The sequence below is a fragment of the Anomaloglossus baeobatrachus genome, chromosome 5 (assembly GCF_048569485.1).
Source record: "Anomaloglossus baeobatrachus isolate aAnoBae1 chromosome 5, aAnoBae1.hap1, whole genome shotgun sequence".
NCBI lineage: Eukaryota > Metazoa > Chordata > Amphibia > Anura > Aromobatidae > Anomaloglossus > Anomaloglossus baeobatrachus.
Genome location: NC_134357.1, coordinates 496,583,425 through 496,599,065, shown reverse-complemented (window position 1 = coordinate 496,599,065; position 15,641 = coordinate 496,583,425).

Below are 15,641 nucleotides of genomic sequence, written 5' to 3'. Positions count from 1 at the left end.
CTCAGGGCAAACCACCCTCTCTCCTCGCAATGCCGGGTGTAGGTAACAAGCTCACCGGGCTCCAGATCCCGGTCCGGGTGGCCAATCGGCAGGTGGGGGTAGACGGCCCTCCGGGACACAAATATCTCCGCATCCAGGTCCGGCTCGAAGATGAACCCCCATCCATGTCAGGGGTCAAAGTGCCAGACCTGGCCTTCATAGGTCGGGCCCCGCACCCGGTAGGTGGCATTGCAGAGGTTGTCCTTTTCTTTGATAGTGCGGGACCGCACCTCTGCCTTCCTCTTCTCCCGGGCCGCTATCTCCCGGCCCAGCTGGCGCTGCTGCCGCTCCCAATACGGAGCGTCCTCCTGCTCCGGTTCCCTCTGCGTGGGGGTCGGGCCCAGCCGGAGCTCTCCTGTGCTGGCCATGACCGGCACCTTCTGCACTGGGGAACCCCGCTGTGTCGTGGCCTGCTTAGCTGCCTCGCAGCGGCAACCCGCGACACCTCAGCCGAGGCTTGGAGCGGCCAGCTTTACCTGCCACCTCCATCTTAGTCGGGCGGACTGCCGGGGCCTCGATCACCTGGGGAGCGGTCACTTCCGGGACTGGCGGGTCCACACCGGGAGCGGCATCCTCCGGAGGTGAATCTTCCTCGGGGCTGGTGGCAGGGTGGCGACAGGCTGTTCGCCGGCGGCTCCTGCAGGCGGGTCCTCGGGGGTCGGTGGATCGGACTCCGCTGCCGGTCTTCGTGGCAGCGGACCGAGTGGGGGAGCAGCGGCAACCGGTACAGGCGGCGAGGGAGGCAATATAGAGGGCATGGGCAGACCGGGTCCCTCAGGCGCATCAGCCGGTCCCTCGGAGACATAGGGGTGTGGGTCGCTTACCCGCTCCTCTAAGGTTGCCTCCACTTCACATACTCGCACGGCCGCATTTACTTCCTCCATCTCGGCCACCCACCGCTCCATCAAGATGCGCATCTGGGCCTGCAGATGGCAGCACATGTGCGTCGTCCGGGCTTCCACCCACGCCGCTGTTCCGGGCGCGGGCTCCAGGGCTCCGGACTTGCTAGACAGGTCACCCATGTCGCTCTCTCAGGGTCCAGGAACCAAAAGGGTGGCAGAGTCCTGGAGTCCCTGCCCTTTATCTGCTCGGTCACATGTCGCAGAATCTTCACCCGCCCCCCCTTGGTCTTTTCGCGGCACTCCTCTCTCCGGCCGGTAAGTTTCATTTTTCGACTTCCGGCTTTGCTTTACGGCCGTGTTCCAAGGGGGCGGGACTTCAGCTTTCGCGCTCTTTTCGCAGGGAAGAAGACTCTGGCGGCATGTGACAGACAGGCATGTGGTTTCTGGCCATAGAAGGTCACAGCATCTGGCTGCACAGAATGCTCCCTGACTTTCAATTGTTTCTGCTGTCAGTATTCATTGGTATAGGTAGCTTTCCTGCTGGATTCATCTCTCTCCCTTTTGGATCCAGCAGGAGGTCGACTTCAACCCAGCTGTTGATTATCAGTATTCCCGTCACGTTTAAATTCCCCTTCCTTCATTCGGATTGTGCTGGTGATATTTTCAGTTCGGGCGTGCTGGTGTCCTCATTTGGGGATTTTTTGGGACGGAGGATATCATGGCGTTTTGCCAGTTTCTACTGTCTCATCTTACTTGGACCCCTAAACGATTGCTGTAGTGGTCCGGTTTGGCATACCACACTTTATCTGAGATCCATATTGAATATTGATATTAAACTCATGGATCAATAAAACCTTTTGATGAACCCTTTGGCTCTATCATACAAGGGGGGAAACGCGTCGAGGTGTAAGGTGTAAATTGTATCCCAAGTGAAGCTATCGAGCACAGAGTGTCTAACCATTACCAAAAGGAACCTGTGACATTTCACATGTCTGAAATCAACTACCTCTATGAAGAAGGATATTATTTTATATGACAATTTCAAGTGGATATGTGATAAATATTTCATCTATCAAGAATCCTATTAAGGAACAAATTATGGTTACTGGACTTTTTTATTTCTGTATTATCTTTGGCATATATGTGTTTGTTGCTTTGCTGAAAAAATCTTTTTTCTAACAGTTCAGATGATGGCCTTGGGCTGATATTAAGTCTCTGTTCTGTAGAGAATGACCTTTGGCATTCTATAGGGTGCATGGTATCCAAAATAACAGTTCGGTAGATGAGTTGGCACTAGTGATGAGCGAGCATGCTTGTAACTACTCGGTACTCGCACGAGTATCGCTGTACTCGGGCTGCTCGGCGGGGACCGAGTAATCTCGCGATACTCGTGCTGTACTCGTGGTCTTCATTTCTGCATGTTGGCGCTCTTTTGAGAGCCAGCCCTCATGCAGGGATTGGCTGGCAGACCACTGCAATGCCACAGCCCTGTTAGTTGTGGAATTGCAGTGATTGGCCGGCCTGCACAGCGTGACCGAGCCTTTATATCGGCCGGCGCGCTGTGCTCTGCTCACAGCTATCCAGACATTCAGTGTAGGGAGAGTGTCGCTGATTCAGGGAAAGCTTTACGGCCCTTTATAGTTAGTTCCGGAGCAGGGCTGCAAACAGTGTGACCAGAAGTCCTTCTCAGGACTATTCTAGTTGTATACAGGCAGGCAGGGTATAGCCAGGTCGGAGTACAGTAGCAGAGTCCTTCTCAGGACTATTGTTGCTATATACAGGCAGGGTATAGCCAGGTCAGAATACAGGCTAGTGACCAGAAGAGTCCTTGTCAGGACTATTGTAGCAGTATACAGGCAGGCAGGCAGGCAGGGTATATAGCCATTCCTAGTCGTGACCGTATACCAGCCTTCATCATATCTGGGGCTGGTGTACACAGTCTAAAACAGTCCAGATAGTGTCAGACTTCTCAGTAATTGTCGCTCCTAAAAACCAGTTAGGTTCTTATTGCGTCCGTGCTTGCATTTAAAAACAGCACGTGTGTGTCTGTCGGTGGCAGCGTACAGGTGCGCGTTTTGCACAAACTATTATATAACGCTCAAGTCTAGTGTATAATACACGTCAGTCAGCAGTGTCTGATAGAGTCAGACTTCTCAGTAATTGTCGCTCCTAAAAACCAGTTAGGTTCTTATTGCGTCCGTGCTTGCATTTAAAAACAGCACGTGTGTGTCTGTCGGTGGCAGCGTACAGGTGCGCGTTTTGCACAAACTATTATATAACGCTCAAGTCTAGTGTATAATACACGTCAGTCAGCAGTGTCTGATAGAGTCAGACTTCTCAGTAATTGTCGCTCCTAAAAACCAGTTAGGTTCTTATTGCGTCCGTGCTTGCATTTAAAAACAGCACGTGTGTGTCTGTCGGTGGCAGCGTACAGGTGCGCGTTTTGCACAAACTATTATATAACGCTCAAGTCTAGTGTATAATACACGTCAGTCAGCAGTGTCTGATAGAGTCAGACTTCTCAGTAATTGTTGCTCCTAAAAACCAGTTAGGTTCTTATTGCGTCCGTGCTTGCATTTAAAAACAGCACGTGTGTGTCTGTCGGTGGCAGCGTACAGGTGCGCGTTTTGCACAAACTATTATATAACGCTCAAGTCTAGTGTATAATACACGTCAGTCAGCAGTGTCTGATAGAGTCAGACTTCTCAGTAATTGTCGCTCCTAAAAACCAGTTAGGTTCTTATTGCGTCCGTGCTTGCATTTAAAAACAGCACGTGTGTGTCTGTCGGTGGCAGCGTACAGGTGCGCGTTTTGCACAAACTATTATATAACGCTCAAGTCTAGTGTATAATACACGTCAGTCAGCAGTGTCTGATAGAGTCAGACTTCTCAGTAATTGTCGCTCCTAAAAACCAGTTAGGTTCTTATTGCGTCCGTGCTTGCATTTAAAAACAGCACGTGTGTGTCTGTCGGTGGCAGCGTACAGGTGCGCGTTTTGCACAAACTATTATATAACGCTCAAGTCTAGTGTATAATACACGTCAGTCAGCAGTGTCTGATAGAGTCAGACTTCTCAGTAATTGTCGCTCCTAAAAACCAGTTAGATTCTTATTGCGTCCGTGCTTGCATTTAAAAACAGCACGTGTGTGTCTGTCGGTGGCAGCGTACAGGTGCGCGTTTTGCACAAACTATTATATAACGCTCAAGTCTAGTGTATAACACACGTCAGTCAGCAGTGTCTGATAGTGTCAGACTTCTCAGTAATTGTCGCTCCTAAAAACCAGTTAGGTTCTTATTGCGTCCGTGCTTGCATTTAAAAACAGCACGTGTGTGTCTGTCGGTGGCAGCGTACAGGTGCGCGTTTTGCACAAACTATTATATAACGCTCAAGTCTAGTGTATAATACACGTCAGTCAGCAGTGTCTGATAGTGTCAGACTTCTCAGTAATTGTCGCTCCTAAAAACCAGTTAGGTTCTTATTGCGTCCGTGCTTGCATTTAAAAACAGCACGTTTGTGTCTGTCGGTGGCAGCGTCAGGCTCCATATTGTCCCTGGATAGAGACGTGCATGATGGCCTGTAAACATGAAGTGCCCATTGTAAGGAAGTGGGTCTATTGTAGTATAGCCCTTAGGCAGGGCAGCCAAAAATTTGGAGGCTCCACATTGTCCCTGGATAGAGATGTGCATGAGGGCCTCAAAACATTGTTCCCATTGCAAAGGAGCGGGTCTCCTGTCGTTGTAATGCCCATTCAGAAAGAATGAGCGAAAAAATTTACCACTGGGGGTATACCTGAAACAACGGCTTAACTATTGTAACGGTCACCATGATGGCGCATGAGGAAAAGGAGGAGCAGTCCAGCGATTAGCCAAAGTCCAGAAGTGTGTTACCATGGGTGAGTGGAGGTACATGGCAAATTCCCGTTACAAACTTTAAATTCCGCTGTCATTTGCTGTTGGTGTGTGGTGAAGTCTGGCCAAATCCAACCCTTGTTCATCTTGATCAGAGTCAGCCTGTCAGCATTTACAGTTGACAGGCGGGTGCGTTTATCTGTAATGATTCCACCTGCGGCACTAAAAACACGCTCTGACAAAACGCTAGCGGCAGGGCAGGCCAGGACTGTCAAGGCGTAGAGACTAAGAGCCAATTCATGCCACGTGTCCAGCTTGGATACACATTAATTGTAAGGCACAGAGGAATGTCGGAGTACAGTTGTTTGATCTGCAAGGTACTCCTTGAGCATCTGGCCAAACTTAGGATTTCTTGTGGCACTACCCCTCACCTCAGGGGCTGTGGTATGTGAGGGGCTGAGAAAACTGTCCCACATCTTAAAGACTGTTCCCCTACCTCTGGCGGATTGGACTTGTGCCCCTCTCGGCTGTACGCCTTGGTTGTCCACTGATTCCTGACCTATGCCGCTAGCGTTTTGTGAGGGGAATGCTTTGCCTACTTCCGTGACTATGGCCTTCTGGAACTGCTGCATTTTGCCTGACCTCTCCGCCTCGGGAATAAGAGACATAAAGTTCTCCTTTTAGCGTGGGTCTAACAGTGTTACCAACCAGTAATGATTGTCGGCCAAGATGTTCTTAACGAGACAGGCAGCTTACCATAAAGTCAGCCATGTGTGCCAGACTCTTAACAGCCATCACTTCAGTATCCTGACCAACACGATGACTGAACATGCTGTCCTCCTCCTCCTCCTCCTCCTCATCATCTACCCTGTCCTCTGGCCAGCCACGCTGAACCGAGGATATGACTGCATGTCATATCCTCAATTTGGCCAGAGAGTTGCTCCATGTCTTCATCCTCCTCCTCGTCATAGTCCTCCACTGCACGTTGTGATGAGACGAGGCTGGGCTGTGTGTTATCATCACCCACACCCACTACTGTTTCTTGCTCAAACTCATCGCGCTCCGCCTGCAATGCATCATGGTTGTTTTTTGAGCAGAGACCATTTTAGAAGGCAGAGAAGCGGTATGGTGACGCTAATAATGTCGTCATCGCCGCTCACCATCTTGGTGGAGTCCTCAAAGTTTTGGCGGATGGTGCATAGGTCGGACATCCATCTCCACTCCTCAGGTGTTATGTGTGGAGTTTGACCCATTTCCCGACGGCTTAGGTGATGCAGGTACTCAACAACTGCCCTCTTCTGCTCACATATCCTGACCAACTTGTGCAGAGTTGAATTCCAACGCGTGGGGACATCACACACCAGTCTGTGTGCCGGAAGATGCAAACGGCGTCTTAAGCCGGCAAGGCCGGCTGAAGCAGTAGGTGACTTTCGAAAATGTGCAGACAGGCGGCGAACTTTTACCAGCAGATCAGACAGCTCTGAGTATGACTTTAGAAACCGCTGAACCACGAGGTTGAGCACATGGGCCACGCATGGAACATGTGTCAGCTGGCCTCGCCTCAAAGCCGCCACCAGGTTCCGGCCATTGTCACACACGACCTTTCCTGGCTTTAGGTTCAGAGTTGTGAGCCAGTGATCTGCCTTCTGTTTCAGAGCTGTCCACACCTCTTCTGCATTGTGGGGTTTGTTGTCACCTATGCAGATTAGCTTCAGCACTGCCTGTTGCCGCTTCGCCGAGGCAGTGCTGCAGTGCTTCTGTGTCGCCCTGGACAAGCCAGGGGCCACAGAGCACAACACTTAAACACCCCACACTCCCTGCAGGCATATCATAGTCAAAACACAAAATCCTTGTTGCCTTCCCCAGGGGCTGTTGTCCACACCAGGGTGTGGAGCCAGGCGGTTGGTCTCCACCCACCGAGGAGGAGGGAAAACACAGGCAGTGAGAGTTAAGCTAAGGAAGTGGAAGGAGGAAAGTAGTAGAGAGGAGAAAAGTGACAGCAAAGAGCCTGAAGTTGGTCCGGGTGTGTGGCCCGGACAGGACAGCAAGGTTGGCAGGATGTGGTGACCGTCTGCAGTGGAGGCCGATTGGAGTCTGCCGTAAGGACCGTGGACGGGTGGTGACCCGGCCGTACCGGACCGGTATACAAAGAGAAGCCAGCACCATTGGCAGAGGACTTTCGGATCCCGGCAAGGCTTGGTGTCGCCGTGAATTTGCCAAATCCGTTAGTGAAGGGGACCTCAGGGTTTCCAAACAGCCAAGTCCAGATAGAAGGCAACCGTCCAACCGTGAAGGGGAGACACCGCCACCGCCAAGGGCAACCGTCTCCCAGGGCCAGCGCCTGTGGGCAAAAGGGGCTCCTCCGGCCCATATCCAGGTCGGGGAGCGGGTTACCGTTGGGAAACCATCACTACCAACACTTAACTTAGGTGCAGGGAGAGACAGTCATCACTAACCTGCAGGGAGGAACAACCGCAGCCGTCCGAGTGACCCGTCCATCCAGCCACTTGTTTTACCGTGAACTGTGTCATCATCATTGGGCTGAGTGAGTACCTCCGTGCCGTGCGGCACAGCGCTGCCCCTGCGACCCTGCACTTCATCAGGCCCCGCAACCCGCCTGTCATCCATCTCTACCCCATCACCAGGCCCCGGGACAACCAACCCCCCTACCCACGGAGGGGAGAAATAACAACAAAGCTGCTCCCTGTCACAGGCTCCCGGGATCCCCGTCCAGAGCAGCGGTGGTGTCCACACAATCACCACAACCGTGGGTGGCGTCACGGACAATATCCCCAAAACCCAAACCACCCCTTTTCACTCACGGGCGAGTAGCGCCGCTCGAGTCCCCGGGATCCGGCCATCGCTCGAGCCAACGAGCAGCAGCAGCCGTAGAGCTGCGTCAGCCGGACCCGAGCAGTGGGAGAGCGCACCGTCCCCTCCTCCGCCCGCGACACTTCCAGCTTGGGACTGGTGTGGAGGGTAAAGTGGATCAGGATGCGCAGGAGGAGGAGGAGGCTGAGGAGCATGACATTCCGGAGCTGTAGAGTGTGTGTGAAACCCTGACTGAGGTAGGGCCTGCAAAACTTGGTGTGTGAAGGACGTGTTCCGTCCCTCGCTCAGACTGGGTCCCAGCTTGCACAATATTAACACAGTGTGACGTCAACGAGATGTAGCGGCCTTGCCCACATGCACTTGTCCACGTGTCTGTGGTTAGGTGGACTTTGGCTGAAACAGCGTTGTTCAGGGCACGTGTGATGTTTTGTGACACGTGGTTATGCAATGCGGGGACGGCACACCGGGAGAAATAGTGGCGGCTGTGGACCGAGTAACGTGGGACAGCTGCCACCATCAGGTCGCGGAATGCTTCTGTCTCAACCAGCCTAAAAGGCAACATTTCCAGCGCAAGCAGTCGCGAAATGTTAGCATTTAGAACTGTGGCATGTGGGGTGTTGGCAGTGTATTTGCGCCTGCGTTCAAAGGTTTGCTGAATGGATAACTGAACGCTGCGCTGGGACAAGGACGTGCTTGATGGTGGTGTTCTTTCTGCGTAGGCAACTGCAGGTGCAGGAGTGGAGGAGGCTTGTTCGCAGGCAGCATGGACAGGGGATTGGCTCGCATGCACAACCAGCGAAGACGTAGCAGTGACATCAGCAAACACTGCTCCTGGACTCTGTTGTACTTCCCACAAAGTCGGGTGCTTGGCTGACATGTGCCTGATCATGCTGGTGGTGGTCAGGCTGCTAGTTTTGGTACCCCTGCTGATGCTGGCATGGCAGGTGTTGCAAATGGCCTTTTTAGAATCATCTGGAGCCAACTTAAAAAACTGCCAGTGTCAGAGTTCCGGGTTTTCCAGTTTTCTTTTGAAAGAGCTTGCCCTTTGTTAACATGGAGTTTTCTGTTCTGTTGCCCTACTTCCTGTCCATCTGTTTAAAAGCCGCCCCTAAAGCTTAGTCCGGTGCCTGAGTATACTGCTTCCTGTGTGCTCCTGCCCTGCAGCTTTTGGTTCCTGATTGTTATTCGGATCCTCTTGGAAAACAACCGACACCGACTCTGGACTTCATCTGGTATCATCTAGCTGTGCCCGGACTCCGTTTGCCGTCTTTGGTCGGCACTTCTGCCCGGTTCCTTCCGTTTAATACCACTCTGGACTCACATCACGTACGGACATTTTTGGACTTACCTATTGCCCTTTTGTGTCCCGGCTGCTGCGCATTTAGGGCTTCTGGGGTGATTGCCAGACAGTCCCTGTATAGGGGTTCGCTCTTGGTGGTCTCCCTGGGGGAGTCCGGTGCGCGGTCCCGGGAATTCCCTTTCGCTCCGTCCCTGGAAGGTATTTCCTGTATTTATGTTCTACTGTGTTTTTGTTCCGTTTATGTACATATTTGCTGGTTGCATATTATAAACGTATTGCACCAAGAACTCGTCTCTGGTTGTCATTGCCCTAACGCAATCGAAATCCTCAATACATACAATAGTATTACAGCCAGACTCGGGAAGACCTAACATTTGCACAGGCACCTTGTGTCGTGTTGTTCCGGGGAACAGTTGCCTGACGTCTGCCTGGGGCCACCACTCTGCTTCTTACTGCCTGTTGGGATGCTGCGCCTCCCTCCCCCTGTGCACTGCTGTCCTCGCTCTGCATATCCTCCTGCCAGGTTGGGTCAGTTACTGGATCATCCACCACGTCGTCTTCCTCTTCCGCACCCTGCTCCTCCTCCTGACTTCCTGACAATTGTGTCTCATCATCGTCCACCCCTTGTTGAGACACGTTGCCAACTTCGTGAGAACGTGGCTGCTCAAATATTTGGGCATCTGTACATACAATCTCGTCATGGCCCACTTCAACAGGAGCTGGCGAGAGGCCAGAATTTGTGAATGGAAACGTGAACGAACAGCTCTTCCGAGTGTCCAAGTGTGGGATCAGTAATGTCCGTGGACGTGTACTCGGCCTGGTGGTAGGAAGGAGGATCAGGTTCTGAAATGTGCGGTGCAGTATCACGGCTACTGACACTTGACCGTGTGGAAGACAGAGTGTTTGTGGTGGTGCCAATCTGACTGGAAGCATTATCCGCTATCCAACTAACAACCTGTTGACACTGGTCTTGGTTCAAGAGCGGTATACTGCAGCGGTCCCCAAGAATTTGGGACAGGACGTGCGAGCGACTAGATGTGGCCCTTTGTTGTGGCGAAATTAGAGCTTGCACACAACCTCGGTCTCTGCCTGCACCACCATCACGTCCACTTCCTTGTTCGTTGACAACGCCCTTGCGCATTTTGCAATGCTGTGCTGATGTGTATTCACTAGACTTGTGCGTTATATCCAAGTTTTTTCAAAACTCACACAAATGCAGCGGAAAGCTGCCACCAACAGGCACACACGTGCGGTTTTTAAATGCAAGCACGGAGGCACTAAGAACCTAACAGGTCTCTATCCAGGGACAACGTGGAGCCTCCCAATTTTTGGCTGCCCTGCCTAAGGGCTATACTACAATAGACCCACTTCCTTCCAATGGGCACTTCAGGTTTACAGGCCCTCATGCACGTCTCTATCCAGGGACAACGTGGAGCCTCCCAATTTTTGGCTGCCCTGCCTAAGGGCTATACTACAATAGACCCACTTCCTTCCAATGGGCACTTCAGGTTTACAGGCCCTCATGCACGTCTCTATCCAGGGACAACGTGGAGCCTCCCAATTTTTGGCTGCCCTGCCTAAGGGCTATACTACAATAGACCCACTTCCTTACAATGGGCACTTCAGGTTTACAGGCCATCATGCACGTCTCTATCCAGGGACAATGTGGAGCCTCCCAATTTTTGGCTGCCCTGCCTAAGGGCTATACTATAATACACCCACTTCCTGACAATGGACACTTCAGGTTTACAGGCCATCATGCACGTCTCTATCCAGGGACAATGTGGAGCCTCCCAATTTTTGGCTGCCCTGCCTAAGGGCTATACTACAATAGACCCACTTCCTTACAATGGGCACTTCAGGTTTACAGGCCCTCATGCACGTCTGTATGCAGGGGCATTGGTGAACCTCACAATTTTGGACTGCCCTGGCAAAGGAAAATACTACAAAGACTCACTTCCTCAAAATGGGCACATTAGACTCAAGAGGCCTTCATGTACGTCTCTTCTCAGGGACATCGGAGTGCCACACAATGTTTTCACGTAAAATCTTTCATGTATTAATCTCAAAAAGTAACATACACCAGCTCTATCTCACTATTGGGTATGTGCCCTTAACATTTCTGCCATGAAAAATCATTTTGGTGTCATTTTGGAAGGTTTTCTGGTGAGTCCGTAAAAATGGCGTGAAACGCGGACAAAATTGTTCACAGCTGTGACTTTTGAGTGATAAATGCTTCAAGGGGTCTTCCCCATGCTGTTGCCATGTCATTTGAGCACTCTTCTGAGACTTTTGTGACATTTTTAGGGTTTCTCCATGCTGCCGGGGGGTCATTTCACAAAAATACTCGGGTCTCCCATAGGATAACATTGGGCTCGTTGCTCGGCCCGAGTACACGAGTATCTTGGGAGGCTCGGCCCGAGCTTCGAGCACCCGAGCTTTTTAGTACTCGCTCATCACTAGTTGGCACCATATATTGGGTGTTGGTTCTGTTAGGAATAACCTAGGGTATTCCAGGATGTGCTTTTTTTCAAAAAAGTTATCCCTGTTTTTTCCTCTGTTCAATTGACCAGTTGAGGATGTGATTTGGATGTCGAGTAGTTGTCAAAAAAACATCAAAAAGAGTGACCAGGGATGACATTATCATAAGTGTGTTTTTATGATCTCAAAAACTGGATAGGGGTTGGAACTGGATATAGTGACGAAATATCTTTTTGTCTCTGTATTCAGCTCCTAAACCACTGTGTGACGGTGAGTTTAATAGATATTTATTAAAATATATATAATGTGAATAAAGGTATGAAGTATATAAATCTTTGAAAAATTGCAATTTTTCCCTCTGAGGAATTTTTTGATGAGGGGAAATAGGTATCGAATCGTGAAAGAAGGATGAATTGTATATTGCAATGTATCTACCCCCTTATTGGTTGAATCCAGCAGAGACATTGTATGTTTTTATGTCTATGAGTCTGTTTAGCTTTTGGTATAATAAAGGAATTTTTTAAAAAGTTGGGGTTTATAATATATTTTTGAGATAAAATTAACCCCTGGAATATATCATATTGGATTTGAGATGATATTTTCAGTTCCTTCAAACCGAGGTTGCAAGCAGGTGGCTTGTACTCCTCTGTGGTATCATTGCTGAAAGCTCTGCTGAATTTCTACCTGAGTCATATTATGATAAGTAGTTCATGCTTTCCCCCCCTGTGTGTCCCCCTTGTGTCTTCTATAGTGTTTAGTGGGGTTGACAAAGAGCTCATCTCATCCATTCCCTATTTAGGGCCCAGCACTAGGGATACCTAGGGTCAGATATCCGGCTCGGTGCATAGGTGCGGAACCTATCTAGGGTGGTGAGGGACCCCAGGGACCAGCAGTATGTTCAGTCAGTGGTAACCATCTTCCCTCTCCCTAGACACAAGGGTTTCCCTTCCCTCCTCTTTCGCTGTGCGCTTGGTACTTCCCATAGCTAGCGTGACACCCAGGCCTTTGGCCCAACTAGTCAATTGCTTTGATGACATGTAACTGAGCATGCTGGTGGTAGTCAGGTTTGTACAGGCCAGGCCGCTGCTGATCTTGGAATGGCACAGATTGCAAATTATCCTTTTTTATCTTCTGCACTTTCTAAAAAAAAGCGCTAAAATAGGGAACATCGAATCCTTGCCCTGGGAGCTTGCTGAGTGTGGGTGCTCTGGGGAACAGTTGCCTGCCTTCTACATCAGGCAACCTCACTGCCACTTCCTGCCTGTTGTAGTACTGTGGATCTCTCCCCCTCTGCACTGCAGTCCTCACTCTGGGCTGCAGTCCTCAGTCTGCATGACACCTTCCCAGGTTGGTCAGCCACCATCTCGTCTTTCACTTCTACACTATGGTCCTCTTCATGTCTTGTTGACTTAACAACATCACTTGTTGGCAACTCTGTCTCATCATCACCTACCTCATGAGACACGAATTGCCAATCTCCACAGTCGTCCTCTTCTGACCGTGGCTGCTCAAATATTTGGGTATCACTATTCATGGTCTCCTCATGTCCTCCCCTTGATATGTGCAGGTCAATGGGTCAGAATCAATAAATGGAAATGTAAGGCGCTCCTTGGTGTCTGAATGTGGGATCACTTGTCTTCTGAGTCTCCCCATGGTGGGAGAAAGGAGGGTCAAACTGAGGATTATGTAGTCCAGGATATTAGCTAGTGAAACATACTAGAAGTGTGGAGCCCTGGACAAGCCAGGTCGCCACAGGTACTACACCAACACACCCCACACCCCGGTTGGGCACACCGAAGCCAAACACAAAATCCTTGTTGCCTTCCTCCAGGGGCTGATGTCCACACCAGGGGGTGGGCCAGGCAGTTGGTCCCACCCACCGAGGAGTTTACAGTCCTGGAGGCGGGAAAAGGAAGCAGAGCAGATAGAGTTTTGAAGTTGAGGAGTGAGGAAGTGAAGTGGTAGAGGAGCAGTCTGACAGCGTCCAAATGTGTGTGACCCAGACGGAACAGCAAGGTTGGCAGACGGTGGTGACCGTCTGCAGGAGAGGCTGATTGGAGCGAACCGTAAGGACCGTGGATGGGCGGTGGCCCGGCGGTACCGGATCGGAGAGTAAAGAGAAGCCAGCACCATCCGGCAGGGCTTACGGACCCCGACCAGGCTAGGAGTCGCCGTAAAACTGGTCAAATCCATTAGCGAAGGGAACCTCCGGGGTTTACCAGCAGTCAAGACCCGATAGAAGGCAACAACTCACACCGTAGAGAGAAACACAGTCACCGCCAAGGCTACAGTTCCCAGGGCCAGAGCCTGCGGGCAAAAGGGGCTCCTTCAGCATCCATCCAAGCTGGGGAGCGGGTTACCGGTGGGAAGCCATTGGAACCGTAACACAACACAGGTGCAGGAAAAGGCAGTCACCATCAACCTACCGGGAGGAGAAACACCGCAGCCGTCTGTGGGACCCGTCCATCCAGCCGTTTGTTTTACCGGAGACTTTGCATTCGTCATTGGCTGAGTGAGTACCACCGTGCCGTGCGGCACAGCGCTGCCCCCGCGACCCTGCACCTCACCAGGCCCCGTAACCCGCCTGCCATCCATCCTAACCCTCACCGGGGCCCCGGGACAGCAAAAACCCCTACCCACGGAGGGGAGAACTAACATCCAAGCTGCTCTCTGTCATCGTTCCCGGGATCTCCGTCCAGAGCAGCGGTGGTGTCACCAATCTCACCACAACTGTGAGTGGCGTCACGGACAATATCCCTAAACCCAAACCACCTGCTTTCACTCACGGGCGAGGAACGCCGCTCGAGTCCCCGGGATCCGGCCCACCGATCGAGCCACCACCGAGCAGCAGCAGCCGGACCCAAGCAGTGGCTGAGCGCAGCGTCCCCTCCTCCGCCCGTGACAACTTGGCGTCACGAACAGGATCTTACCGCTCTACCGTCTGGTAGAGGTGCGCCTTGTGACCGCCGGAGGTGTCCGACCGAAAATTTGGAGAAGCCGCCATTTTGGGCGCGAAAAGTCCCCGCTCGAGCGTCTTCCCGAGTAGTGGAGGCGCGAAAGCCAAAACCCCGCCCCGATAGAGGAGGAGCCGGAAGAAGACTAAGGGGGACGGAAACAAGGTGTCTGCGCCCGACGAAGCCGCTGGAGGAGCGGCGGTCGCAGTCGCAGTGGCATCCGCGGACGGGAATGGGCCCGCCCAGGCTCCGGCCGCACTAGCGGGAGGTGCCGTGGCCCCAGCTCTCGCTCAGGTGATGCCGTTCTCCTTGCCCTATGTGCCCGGAGCTACCTGGCTGCCGCAGTACGATGGGAAACCTGATGCGTTGCAGGTCTTCCGGAAGAAGCTTAGCCCGCTACTGGAATTGTACCCCCTAACTGATAAGCAACGTGCAGCGGTAGTGCTGGGGCAGCTAACCGGCGCGGCTGAGCAGGAGGCGGAGACCTGGGCCGAGAGGGACCGGTCCACTGTAGCCACCATCTTTGACAAGCTACAGACTGCCTTTGAGACCTGTACCGAAGCCGAGTTGCGGATGCAGTTTTACCAATGCCGGCAACGGCCCGCGGATAGCATTCGGGACTACGCCTTGCGTCTGCAAACCGCCCTCCGCACACTGAAGCGGGTAGACCCCATCAACGATGCGGACAGCAACAAAATGCTAGTGGAGCAGTTTGTACAAGGGATGAGGTCCTCGGAGGACTGCAAGCAACTCCGGCTATGGGCCCTAGAACACCCTGATGTGGGCTTTGCCGTGTTAAAGGAACGGGCAATTAAAGCTCTGCAGCCCCCAGCATCGGAAGTCCCTGAGGCAGCCCCATGGCCAGCTGAGACGGCTCCCGTCGTGGTGGCCCCTGTCCTCCCAACACCTCCGGTACCTGCAGCCCCAAGCGGAATGATGGAGGAACTGGCTGCCCAAGTCCGCCGCATGGATGGGGACCTCGCCAAGATCCTCGCCGCACTCCAGCCTCCGACCAGGTCCCAGCCCCCGGGGAAGATGCAGCTCGCCGACAGCCCTGAGGATGTCCCCTGGATGCAGCGGAGACGGGCCAATGACTCACGGTATGGACCTCTGATTTGTTACAGGTGCAGCAACCCCGGCCACTACTCCCGACGGTGCCCGTTAAACGAGCAACCACTGGGGCCACGGGCCAATCCTCAGGAGTAGAACCTAGTGGCCCCCCGAATGGCGGGACCGGTACATCGGAGCCCGGCCTATCATCCCCGTGGCAGTGGACGGTATCCCGCTGATGGCTCTCCTGGACACTGGATCGCAGGTAACCACAATACCATACACACTGTATCA